Below are 13,492 nucleotides of genomic sequence, written 5' to 3'. Positions count from 1 at the left end.
GATCCTAGTACATACTGTCATAACAGCAGCCAGACAGCATGGAGAGATCCTAGTACATACTGTCATTACAGCAGCCAGACAGCATGGAGAGATCAACATGTCATTACAGCAGCCAGAAACCATGGACTGATCAATACTTTTTCAGTATGTCATTTATCTGTTATAATTGCAGAAACCCGCATCTTATATTGATTAAAGATGAAACTTTAACGTCATTTTAGATACAATTAATGACAAAGTTAGTTTACTGATATTAAAACCTTGTAAATCTATTCGCATCATACAGATTAGGTGAGAACAACTTAGGGAATCACATAACTTCTATAGGAGCTAGACAGAGAGAATTATCAAGGTTAACGTATTCTCCTGTGTTTGCTTGACTCATTGAAATGCAAGTTCGTAAGAGCATTATTTTCGGTTTTTGTTTTGGCATTTGTTGTTAAACATGTTTGTGCTATAATAATGCTGTTATGTTTCGTGCAGATGGACTAATATTCCTCACTAAAGCCTTATCAAACGCCAAATTAGAAATTAAATTACCGAGGCCAAAATTAGGCAACCTTCAAATTATTGTTCAGTCGTCGTTCTATTACTTTTATGTCATGTTCCTTCGTGGAAAACTACCCAAGTCCTTGCATACATTATGATAACATTTTTTTTCAGACGAACATAGGAACTAGTAATACTGATTCAAAATTGTCCAATGGAATGATATAAAAGTAACCTGACCAATGACACCCAATAGTCAACAAGAAAAATCAATGTAAGGCGCTGAGTGTTTGGCAAGATAAATACTATTGTATTTCATCGAGAATTATTTATTTTAGAAGTTTCTTATGCATAGTTTAGAACAATTTAATCTTGCCATCACATATATAAACTGCATTTACAAAGAAAATAAAACTGGAGTTTAAGACTGCAAAACGAAGAGATATCACAATCTTGGAAATTTATGAGAGGCATCTGTAAAAGTACAATAAGATAAAAAAACCAACAAAAGAATGCAATGGTTTGAAAAAAACAAATGACGCGTTAAACTTCTTTCAAATAGTATTGCTGGAATTGTTTGTGAAACACGGAGGTGTTGTTAGATTGACCAAAACAGACGAGTTTGAAAAAAATTGAAGGTATATAATAAGCAAACTCCACATCATATATATATATATATATATATAGGTATATCAGGTATAAATGCCTATTATTGGCAATATGTGAAACAATTCAAGAGACAAAATCAAAGGTCTTATAAATGCTCAAAACAATCCTTCAGCAAAACAAATGCCAGACAGCAATCAACTGCAACTACTGAAAAACAGGATTTTTGCTTGGAATAGGAACAAAAACAATGTTGTTTGGTAATACACGTTTGCAAGAGCCCTACCAACACCTTAATCTACAGTTGAATCTCAGCAAAACATTAGACAAACTGATTAAACCAATACTGAGTTAATATCCCCGTGCAGGAAAATATATCCCCGAGAGTATGTAAAGTGTCGGTCCTGTCCTGATTGGCAACTCACACAGATTTAGTTTAATTTGGCTTTTTTCTATTAATTCGTTTTGGTCGTATCACTCCTAATGTTTCTTCATATTTGTTAATCTCTGACTTTCAAATGTTTGGGTTTGAGTGTTCCTGGTGAAGGTAAATCAATAAACATCTTCAGACGCATGGAATTCATTAAGCTTTTTGTTGATAACGAAATTCCGGATTTAAAAAGTTCACAGTTATACATAGATTGTGTTCATTAAAATCTATAACATACCTACAGACGCAGACGAGTTTGAAAATTAATACTTAACTCAACGTAGGGATATATGGAATTGATTTCAAAGTGAATACCTACATTATGTCTTTGAATTTTATTGGTGCAGTAGAAAATTGACAGCTTTAAAAGAAAATATTAATTACAGTATTTCCTGCTACCTACCAGTTGCGGATCCAAAAATTTTCATAAGAGGGGGTCCACTGACTGTCTAAGAAGGGGCCCGCTCAAGTCTTGCTTCAGTGATTCCCTATATAATCCACCAAATTTGAACCTTTGAAAAACCCTGTAATCCGCCTGTGCCTACGCACATTTCTTCAACAGGAACGCTAAAAATTCGAAAGCATGTTAATCAGTTCGCGTTCAAATGGGAACATACTGTGCCCCTCTACTTGCCGACTTGTTTTTTTTTTTTTATTATTATGAGGCTGACTTCATTCAGGAACTTCTTAAGAAGAAAGAAGAATTCAGTATTTTCTTATCCCAGGCATAGATTACCTTAGCCGTATTTGGCACAACTTTTTGGAATTTTGGATCCTCAATGATCTTCAACTTTGTACTTGTTTATCTTTATAAATAGTGTGATATGAGCATCACTGATGAGTCTTATGTAGACGAAACGCGCGTCTGGCGTATTTAACCCTGGTACCTTTGATAAATATTCACACCACTGGGTCGATGCCACGGCCAGTGGACGTTTTGTCCCCGATGGTATCACCAGCCCAGTAGTCAGCACTTCGATGTTGACATGGATATCTATAATGTGGTCATTTTTATAAATTTTCTGTTTACAAAACTTTGAATTTTTCGAAAAACTAAGGATTTTTTCATCCCAGGCATAGATTACCCAAGCCGTATTTGGAACAACTTTTTTGGAAATTTGGATCCTCGATGCTCTTGAACATTGTACTTTATAAATATTTTTGAAATGAGCATCACTGATGAGCCTTATGTCTGGCGTACTAAATTATAATCCTGATACCTTTGATAACTACTTACTGACTTACATTAGTACACGAAAATGTGGTATGTCAATTATCATTTTAGTTTTATCATCATTAGAACTGTCTGGACAGGAAAATGTAACTTCAAAAGCTATAAAAATGTTGGGTTTTTTTATTTGTTTCCATTGATTAATTCAGTACTGATCAGACTTTTCGATTGCATTCAATCAAACATTTTCAAGTCTCTTTTCTGACAATTAAGAATTTATCATTTTGCATATATAAATATCAGCTGATTAGCATTTTGTTCTGAAAAAGGATGGAACGGGTCTTAATAGCATCAAAGATAGCGTCGAAAAGTACTAATTCAACCGTAGCAGATTTGTCTAAAAATTAAGTATCAAGAATGTCTTTTGTTTGTTAATACTTAGTTAATTGTATAGAAGTGTTTGAGTGATGGATCGGAAAAGTCAATAGAAGTGTTTGTCTTTGGAACGTTGACATTAGTTACTTCTAGAAAATCGTTTTGTTCTTTGTGGTTTGCATATTGGTTGATTTTGTGGGAATGTTTATTTCTTCTTATTAATGTTAGTTTCTTTTTTTATTTGTTAATTTTAAAAATGGATATAACTCTTCGTGTTCAGGATTATTTGTTTTGTTCACAGTAATGTCTGTGGTAATGGACTTTTTCCGAAAGAGGTAATATTGTTTCATATTAGGGTTTTTTCGTAACATATTGTTGTCGGTTGGACTAACATCTGTACGAGCAAATAATTACATTAGATAATGTATGTTTCATTAAATACGTCATACTTTCAAATTATATCAGAATGTGTAATAAATTATGTTTTATGTGCAGTTTACTAAACAAATACGCTCAAATGGTATGAATTGTTTTACTTCCCTAAACGTGACTATGAATGTAATTCCGTGAGAAAGTGTCATTTGTTTATTTTCAGTTCAATTCAATAAATGATATCTTTTAACAGTAACAAGTTAATCTAATTCCACAAACAATATAAGAATCCAACTATTTACATCAGATGTGATTTCATAAGTAAGGTAATGAACTTAAACACGGCCGGCACTCGGCTAACCGAAAGAATTGTCGGTTAATCTATATTGAGTATGCGGCTATATCGGCGATTGGTCTGTTAATCGGGTTGGCTAAAGTCGGTTAATCAGGTGTTATCGAGAAAATAATTGCAAGTTTAGTATGTTTCATTGTATAACTTTTTAAATATATTTTTATCATAAAAATTATTCATGTCTGACAAAACAATTCAATGTACTGAATCCAGTGGTGTAATTTTTTTTTTTCTAGCTTTGATAAAAGATCTTTAAAATGAAAAGGCGGGTTACTCATCAATAACTTTATACACATTTTACACACACAAAATGTAAACAAAATGACACGTCGGTTGAATTTACTCCCATGCAATATTTTAAACATCGAAAAAAGACAGCATTATGTTTGTTAACCATATCAATATCATTGCGTTAAAAAATCTACACGAAAATTTGTATTTTGGTGACATTAATCAATTTTTATTTAAAACCTGGTCTGTTAATGGGTCGGATGTATAAAACCCAGTCTGTTAATTGGTCTGTTAAGAGTTATGAATGGCAATAAAAGTACAATTCTATTGCTATATGGGGTGTTATCGGATCAAATGGGTAGGCTCAAGACGAGCGGCTAAAACATACGGAAACAACACATGAACAATGAAACATAAGATATACGGAAAGAACACATGAACAATGAACCATTTAGACAATTGAAATTGAAAATTCATGAAAATGGTATAAATGTCACACATTATTTTGGTACTAAATTTTATATTTCAAACTGTCTAATTATATTGATTTCTATTATGTACATTTCGTATACAGCATGCATATTCAATTTATTCAATACTAAGAATGATCTCGAAAGCCGCTATGAACTTACATGTCCGAAATATTTGTTTACATCTGAAACATGTAAGATTATTAATTTATATTTGTCAATAACCTTTTAAACTCCAAGCTAATGCAAACATCTTACAAGTTCGTTATACAACTTTATTCGGTCATACCAGATACACACATAAGACATAGATAAATTCAGCCGTATAAGAAAAGCAAAATGAGAATGTTAAATTTGATGTATGCCTTTTTGTGCTACTTTGTTACATTTGTTGTTTATGTAGTGATATTAAGATGATAACACAATATTGACTGTTGTACCCCTATTTTTGACATTTTTACTCTTTGAGTATGTTTGTTTTGTTCATGCATCGTTGACAATGTAATGGAATTTGATGCGACTGTCATACAAGTGAGAGGTTTAGCTAGCTATAAAACCAGGTTCAATCCACCATTTTCTACATTAGAAAATGCCTGTACCAAGTCAGGAATATGACAGTTGTTATCCATTCGTTTGATGTGTTTGGACTTTTGATTTTGCCTTTTGATTTTTGATTTTCCTTTTTGAATTTTCCTCGGAGTTCAGTATTTTTGTGTTTTTACTTCTTTTTTTTCATAATTTAATTCACCGATAGATTGATCACCTATCGTAATTCACTTTGATAAACGTAAACAATATGTTATCTAATTTCTGTTGACGAAATGACCATTACAAACTTTGTTGTTAGCAACGCTATTTGGTATTTAAAGAAAGATAAATTTATATACAGGGACTCCGTTTGGACATGCCAACGAGAGCACATGAACTGCGTTCGGATTTTCCATCGCATTCATATACATTGTTTTTGGTTTAAATTAACTAAATTGTAACACTGATACTTTATATTTGGACTTTATTAAATGAATTTGGACTTTACCAATTTGTTTATGTTTACCATATTGAACTGCCGACTTGTGTGTGAATAAAGAGCTAGTACCCCGCATTGTGAATTGTTCCCAAAGACGGAATCCCACTAGAAGCCGTTCTGGCAATATTTATCTGGAAAGGTACAAAATCTTTCTTCATATAAAAAGTGTAATATTAAAGTAATAATAATTTCACCCAAGAATGGTCGCATATATCATGTGGATTCATAATTGTCATGAATGACACCAATTTGTCATCTACATTGGTAACCAGTATACAAATCAGAGATATACGTCGTAATGTAACTAAACATCAGTAAGTAAACTATATTGAGATGCTAAAATAGAAAGAATAGAAAAAGAATAATAAGTAAGATAAATAAAATGTAGAGAAAAGTGGCATAACAATTTAAAGAATACAGAAATAAACAACACCCCCAATCCAGACTTTCATGGTATACACGAGAATCGGGATGGAGACGCAGAATGTAGAATAATAGATAAGGACAGTAGAGAGTGGTGCATTGCTTAAAAAGAGAGAAAAAATAATAACTGTTTAAGAATACAGACATGAAACACCCCTGGGTGTTGAAACAGTAACGGATTTCGATGTATTCAGATTGGTAACAAATGCTAGAAGTTTACATGCGAACAACTGCAGTTCTCCTCTGCACTTATGTAGAAAGGAACTAAACGGAATAAAATGAATTAAAACTTAAGATAACCAAATGTAGCTGCATTCGCTCCTTCCCATTTACATCTTTAGAAGGATTTGTAAACAACATATGATTAAGTAATAGAAGAAAAGAACCAATTGGATGATGCTGACGAATTCGGGTTTAACGTCCAGTGACAAATAGCATGTGCATATGAGAACGAAAATACGTTATATGTTTGTCCTATGTTGTATAAGAAAGACACTTTCAGTCGGATTTTAGAACGTGCTACTTTGAACGGACACAAAAATTAAGGCTGATTGAAAACGATAAAAATAAATTCATGATATCCCAGCGGCCAATCCATATCACGCTATATCGAAGTGACACACCCTTCAATAAAATGCAAAGAAAGTCAAAATAAAAATGCTCTTACTAGAAGGATACTGTTCACCGTATTGTCTTTTTTATACTCAAGGACATCTCAATGTTAACTTTTTCAATGGAAAATATAAAGGTAGCAAAACTATTGTCGTGGCTAAATAACTCTTAACTGATACAATTTTAATTGTCCAACCCATTAACAAACTTTATTACCATCATTTTCACTAAACCGTGGTATTGTTGACGTTATATTACAATTATGAAATATTTACTAATGTCAATTTATTTTTTAGAACCAAAGCACTATTTTGTGTCCTTTAAATGATATCTAAAATTGTTTGATTCGCCTTTTATTAACAAAAATAGCTATGTGTATAAGCATAAATACTACATACCTGCGCGTCGCCCTTTAGTTTGATGTTTTTACAGGTGGAAAATGTTCTATGATAGATATCATTTTGTCAGACACTTTTCTTTTTTTTATTTGGTTCTTATAATATGCCAAACAACTGTATATTTAACAGAGTTTGACATTAAATTGTGCGTTTTACTCTTAACAGACGTATAACCAACGCGATTAACAGACAACCGCCCATATAGCCGCATACTCAATATAGATTAACCGACCAATCTCTCGGTTAGACGAGTGTCGGCCGTGTTCAATTAAATGCCTTTAAAACATAATTCAAAGGTTCAACTTAATCTAACCCCAATATATAAATACTATTCTTATTAGCTGTTGATCCAGTAACCTAAAATGTTTTGTTAATGTATTAGCTTCTTTTCTTTGTCGTTGCTTTTATATAATTTTTTTTTTAATTTTACTAATATTGAAATTATAACTTAAGCGGTACCAGTAAACTTTAATGTATTTTCTATTTTTAATCCATTTTTATTCAGTTGCAATAATTAAAATGTAAACCATTAATCCTCTTGAATATATATTCTTCGGGCAGTGGTAACTCATTTATAGAAATTTTATTATTTAAACATAAAGCCTAAACAATAGGACAATCACTTACTTAGAACACGATTTACATTCATTCCTCACAATTAAGTAAAAACAAACCTTACAAATTCATTGCAGGAGAGCACTTTTCTATATTCCAATTTTATATACATTTGTGTCAATCCAGCACTGTTAAGTCTGTTATCTGACAAATTCAATTCACCTGGTTTGCCCTTTTGCACAGGTAATTCAGCTGCTAGTTATTCTTTCCAAACAATACGTGAAAAAAAAAAATTCGCCAGCGTGCAGAATATGCAAACAGTAATTAAAACCGATACTAAATTCTTCAATAGATATTATGATTTGGTTTTAAAGTTTGGTTGTGCCTGTAGTAAACTTATTTAAACGGAAGAGCACATCCCCATTTTACGTGCCCGAAAATTTAGAAACGACCCTGGTTAACTTATCGATCCTTTCAATAAACTTATTCTAAAAGGTTACCAATTCAACACTGTATTTAGATCATTGAATATTCTTTTTATTGGTATTGATATTGATTTTGTTATCAGTCAATAAAAGTAAACTAAATATTATTTGTTTATACATATAAACATGAATGGGTCTACAATCTGTCGATACCTATATCTTGGCATTGCACAAGGTCATGTTTTTCTCTGACTATTTATGACGTCTTTACACTAAATCCATTGGATGTTTGATGTGTACTGATTGATAGTTTAGTCTTAGATGCATGATTTTTTTATAAGTTGCAATTGTTTGGCTTTGGACTAGCCGTCAGTAACTGCGAGTACTGTCAGATCTGTACTTCGTGTCTTTTTGTTGTTGGCATGTACAAGTATCGGGCCACGCCCACTTAATAGTATTTGTATTTTTATCCATCTGTTGAGTTAAGTTTTTCTCAATTGATTTTTATAGTTCTTTCTTATGTTGTACTGTTATACCACTGTCCAAGGTTAGGGGAGGGTTGAGATCCCGCCATCATGTTTAACCCCGCCACGTTTTGTATGTATATACCTGTCCAAAGTCAGCCGCCTGTAATTCAGTGGTTGTCGTTTGTTTATATATTACATACTTGTTTTTCGTTATTTTTTTGTACATACATTAGGCCGTTAGTTTTCTCGTTTGAAACGTTTTATATTGTCAATTCTGGGACTTTTATAGCTGAATACCAATCAACTGAACAAGTGACTGTCATATTTCTGACTTTTCGAAGACAAATGGTGAATGAAACCTGGTTTTATAGATAGCCTCGCAAAAACAAACAATTTTATTCCATTTTATTTTATTATTAATGTCAAATGTTATGAAGTCAAAGTAATTTTTCTTAAAAAATGAAATAGCGATTCTTTTTAATTTAAAACTATTAAAATTTACGAGAAGGATTCTTTGATTCCCGCCTGGCATTGTTTTTGGCATTTGTAGATAATGTGACACAGTGTTTTCTTCAAAAGTAGACCTTAAAATTTCACTACAATACCAATTTTACTTTTGAAGTTTTCTTATGACTGTTCGATCAAGAAAAATATAGAATCCGTTAGAAATACATTCAAATAAACGACAAACACTAAGTTCTGCAATTCGATTCTCTCCTCTCATCTACAGCCTCTAAATCTATTTGGAATCAACCCAAACTCAATATTAGTAAGGGAGTTTGAACCAATAGCGATAGCGACAGAATATACAAGGGACAATCTGACGTACGTTTAAACTCCATCTAATTTTTCACTTGAATCCTGTAGTATATTCAGAAATGTCGGGGTTTTCTTTAACTTAACTGATGTGTAAATAAAGGCAACAGTAGTATACCGCTGTTCAAAACTCATAAATCCATGGACAAAAAACAAAATCGGGGTAACAAACTAAAACCGAGGGAAACGCATTAAATATAAGAGGAGAACAACGACACAACACTAAAATGTAACACACACAGACACTGACCAAGCATCAGACATGATTTATAATCTGATGTGTTACAATCTAATTTCAAAACATTCTACAACCACTGGGTCGATGCCACTGCTAGTGGTGTTTTAATTCTTCGAAGGTATCACCAGCCCAGTAGTCAGCACTTCTGTGTTGTCTTGAATTATCATTGATATGTTCATAATCATAAATAAGCTGTTAATAAAACTTTGAAAATGAAATACTAAGGCTTTTCTACCTCAGGAATAGATAACCTTAGCTGTATTGGGCAAAACGTTTAGGAATTTTGGTCCTCAATGCCCTTCAACTTCGTACTTTATTTTGGCTTTTTATCATTTTTCGATTTGAGTGTCACTGATGAGTCTTTGTAGACGTGACGCGCGTCTGGCGTAAATATAAAATTTTAATCCTGGTATCTATGATGAGATTATTATCAACACCGTATAGATTTTGGCTGAAATTTGAAAACAAATCCAAGGAATCAGAAATACCATTAACCAAACAGGTGAAAGACACAACGACATATTGTATGCGTTAAAAAATCCTCAACAATTTTAACAACTATATACTTCCCATTATGAATACATAGGATCCATCATTACTTTGATATAGTTAATGAAATATATAGGCAACACCGAGACGTTAACCGTTGTTCAAATCTTGTGAATTCAAGAAGACGGTACAAATCAAGATTTACAAATCCTTGTCCAAATCAAGATTTACAAATCCTTGTCCAAATCAAGATTTACAAGTCCTTGTCCAAATCAAGATTTACAAATCCTTGTCCAAATCAAGATTTACAAACCCTTGTCCAAATCAAAGTGTAAAAGACACACTCTAAAACTGAGATAATCGCATTCAATTCAAAAGGCAAGAAGTCATAACAGATACATGCATTAAACTTTTTATTACAACAATTTTTATTTGTCAATCAAGACGCCCTGAGGAGCAGTAAAATTACAATTTAAATTAAAATATATACAAATAATTGTGGTGATGTTTTTCATTGAACTATTTGCGATTACAATACATGACAATAAAACTAAAACTATATAGGAAAAGGGAGATAACAAACACAGTATATATTCCCAAAGATAATGACCATAAAACGGCAGGTATGTCTTTCTATTTAACCAGGTTCAACCCACCATTCTTTTTCTTAAAATGTCCTGTATCAAGTAAGAAATATGACAGTTGTTATCAAATTGTTCCTTTCTATGTATGCTATCGTTTGTTTTTGCTGCACTTCAGAGTTTCTGCTGTTTCTCTGTATTCCTCTTATTGTTGATTTGTTATCCTGATTTTAGTTTGTAACCAGGATTTGTTTTCTTTTAATCGATTTATGACTTTTTAACACTGGTATACTAATATTGCCTTCCTTTTTCTAGGATTATAATAATTTATTATGTCCAAGGCATGAATTACTCATTGTAGTGTTGTCAAATCGTACACTTTTGACTAACCGGTTACTCGGATAATCGTTCGACAACATGATTGGTAATTCAGAATTACCAATCATGTTGTAGTTGATTTTGCGAACACCATTTTGTGTTATTTATTGATCACTTAGTAGCTGATTAGACACAACTGCAATCTTGATTGACAGATGTTATTATGTCCCATTTATGAACATTATATTTTCTGGTCTGTTCGTTCGTTTGTCCGTCCGTCCGTCCGTTCGTTCGTTCGTTCGTTCGTTCGTTCGTTCGTTAGTCTGTCTGTCTGTCTGTCCCGCTTCAGGATAAATTGTGGTCGATGTAGTTTTTGATGAAGTTGAATTCCAATCAACTTGAAACTTAGTACATATGTTCTCATGATATGATCTTTTTAATTTTAATGCCAAATTATAGTTTTACCCACATTTTCACGGTCCACTGAACATAGAAAATGATAGTGCGGACGGGGCATCCGTGAACAATGGACACATTCTTGTTCTAATTACAATGGACGTTAAGTTTGAAGGATGACATTTATATAGTATGTTTCCCGGCCGTTATTAAAATTCTCGACCATTAATATTTGTACATTCCGAAGGCATACTGAATATTTTACGGATGGGACCAACCTAACATTTATATAACGTGTTTTTTTCATATTTTTTTTATATCCCCGAATCGATACTGACATGATTTATAAAAGAGGGGTGAGCGATACAAGAGGGACAGTCCTTTCAAAAAGTGTCCGTTCATAAAGTTTAAAATTATTAAGAAACACAGGATTCAACTCCCTCAGACAAAGTTGGTATTAGATGGATTTGGCTATTTTATTAGGTTAGTTTTTGGTCATATAGCTCTTCAATTATTTTGGATCTTATAAATCCTTGGAGTTCAAATATTTTTCGAACGCATACATTTTATTTAGCGTGTTGTTTCAATTGTTTGATGAACTATTGACATTAAATACCGGTTTGATTTTTTACATAGATTACTCTTTATAATTTGTTCTTTGTAAGTGAATTTAATGAAGATCTAAATAAATAAACAAATATAATGGAAGCATGTACAGGTTTGTTATGTTTTCAATTGGTATTAATAAAGTTTGAATGACATAAAGATGTGAATAATTTGTTGCAGAAGACAGTGATAGGACATGTTTTAACTGTTGTGTAAGGAACACTGTAGTCTTTTTCCAAGATAATAACTTGTGATGAAGCTGAAATAAATCTCAACTATTTTGTTTTCGATTTTCTTTTCAGTTTACCCAAAACAACAAGCCGCTGTACAAGTCTGAAAATTTTAGAAATGTGGATTCATTTATTTTCGTGGATTGATGAAAACTTGTATTTTTGTTGTTTTGCCGAACTCTGCATACAACCTGATGGAAAATTTGTTATTCGTTGAACATTTAAATTCGTGCTTCAACTTTACCTACGGAATCAACGAATAATAATGAATCCATAGTAGGTGATCGTCCTTTGAATGTTGAAAATTGATAAGATTATGCTAGAAAATAATTGGGTAAAAAGATTTTATAAAGTTATAAAAACATACTTATCATTAAACACTTTTCGTGCATTTAATCGTTTAACCCGCTGCAGTTGTTTGCACCTATCAGGAATCTGGACAGTGGTGTTCAGAAGTTATCGTTTGTTGATGTGGTTCATATGTGTTTCTCATTTTATATAGATTATACCGTTGGTTTTCTTGTTTGAACGGTTTTAAACTAGATATTTATAGGGCCTTTTATAGGTTGATGTTCGGTGTGAGCCAAGTCTCCGTGTTGAAGACCGTACATTGACCTATCATGGTTTCCTTATGTAGATTGTGACTTGGATAGATAGTTGTCTCATTGGCACACATACCACATCTTCTTCTATCTATTAATCGAAATTATAGGACTGATATTCATTTATCAGTTTGGATTCTGCAGTTCTGATAATTGGAACAAGATTCCAATGAAATCTGTTCCTGACCAATTATGAAATCATTCCTTAATAAAGAAGATTATTAATATGTAATGAAGGTATTAGACAAACATACTAATGGACAAAATGATTATTGATACCATTGTGAGTAGGGGTTTAATTACAGTACCTTCAAAACACCGAAGATCGTCTCTTATTTTGATAATTTTTTATTGTTCATTGTTTTATTTTCTGTGTTATGTTGTTATTGTTATTTTCTTTTCTCATTTGATTGCTATGGGATTGTCTGTTTTTATTGGATTGCATTGCAACTGCACATGTTTCTATCTAAAATTGTCATATTTTCAAAATCTCCATAATTTATTCTTCATACACATGTGTTGCAGAACCAGTTTATCAAAGTAAATAAGAGCTTATTGATACTCAATTTGGAAAGTAGTTTGGGAAAGGACAAAATTCAGAAATGCTGTTCAGTATTGTATAAAAAAGATGTGGTATGATTTCCAATGAGACAACTCTTCACAAGATACCAAATGATGCAGAAATTAATAACTATAGGCATTGTAGTAGTATTCGTCTTTAAACATCTACTTTTGATAATGTGTTTAGATACCGTGTGTCCCTTTGGTCATACAGAAGTCAGATGTATACAATTGTTTGCATCTGTCCTAAGT

The sequence above is a fragment of the Mytilus edulis genome, chromosome 13, assembly GCF_963676685.1.
Source record: "Mytilus edulis chromosome 13, xbMytEdul2.2, whole genome shotgun sequence".
Classification (NCBI taxonomy): Eukaryota; Metazoa; Mollusca; class Bivalvia; order Mytilida; family Mytilidae; genus Mytilus; species Mytilus edulis.
The sequence above is the reverse complement of the archived record's forward strand: the minus strand, read 5'-3'. Positions refer to the sequence as shown.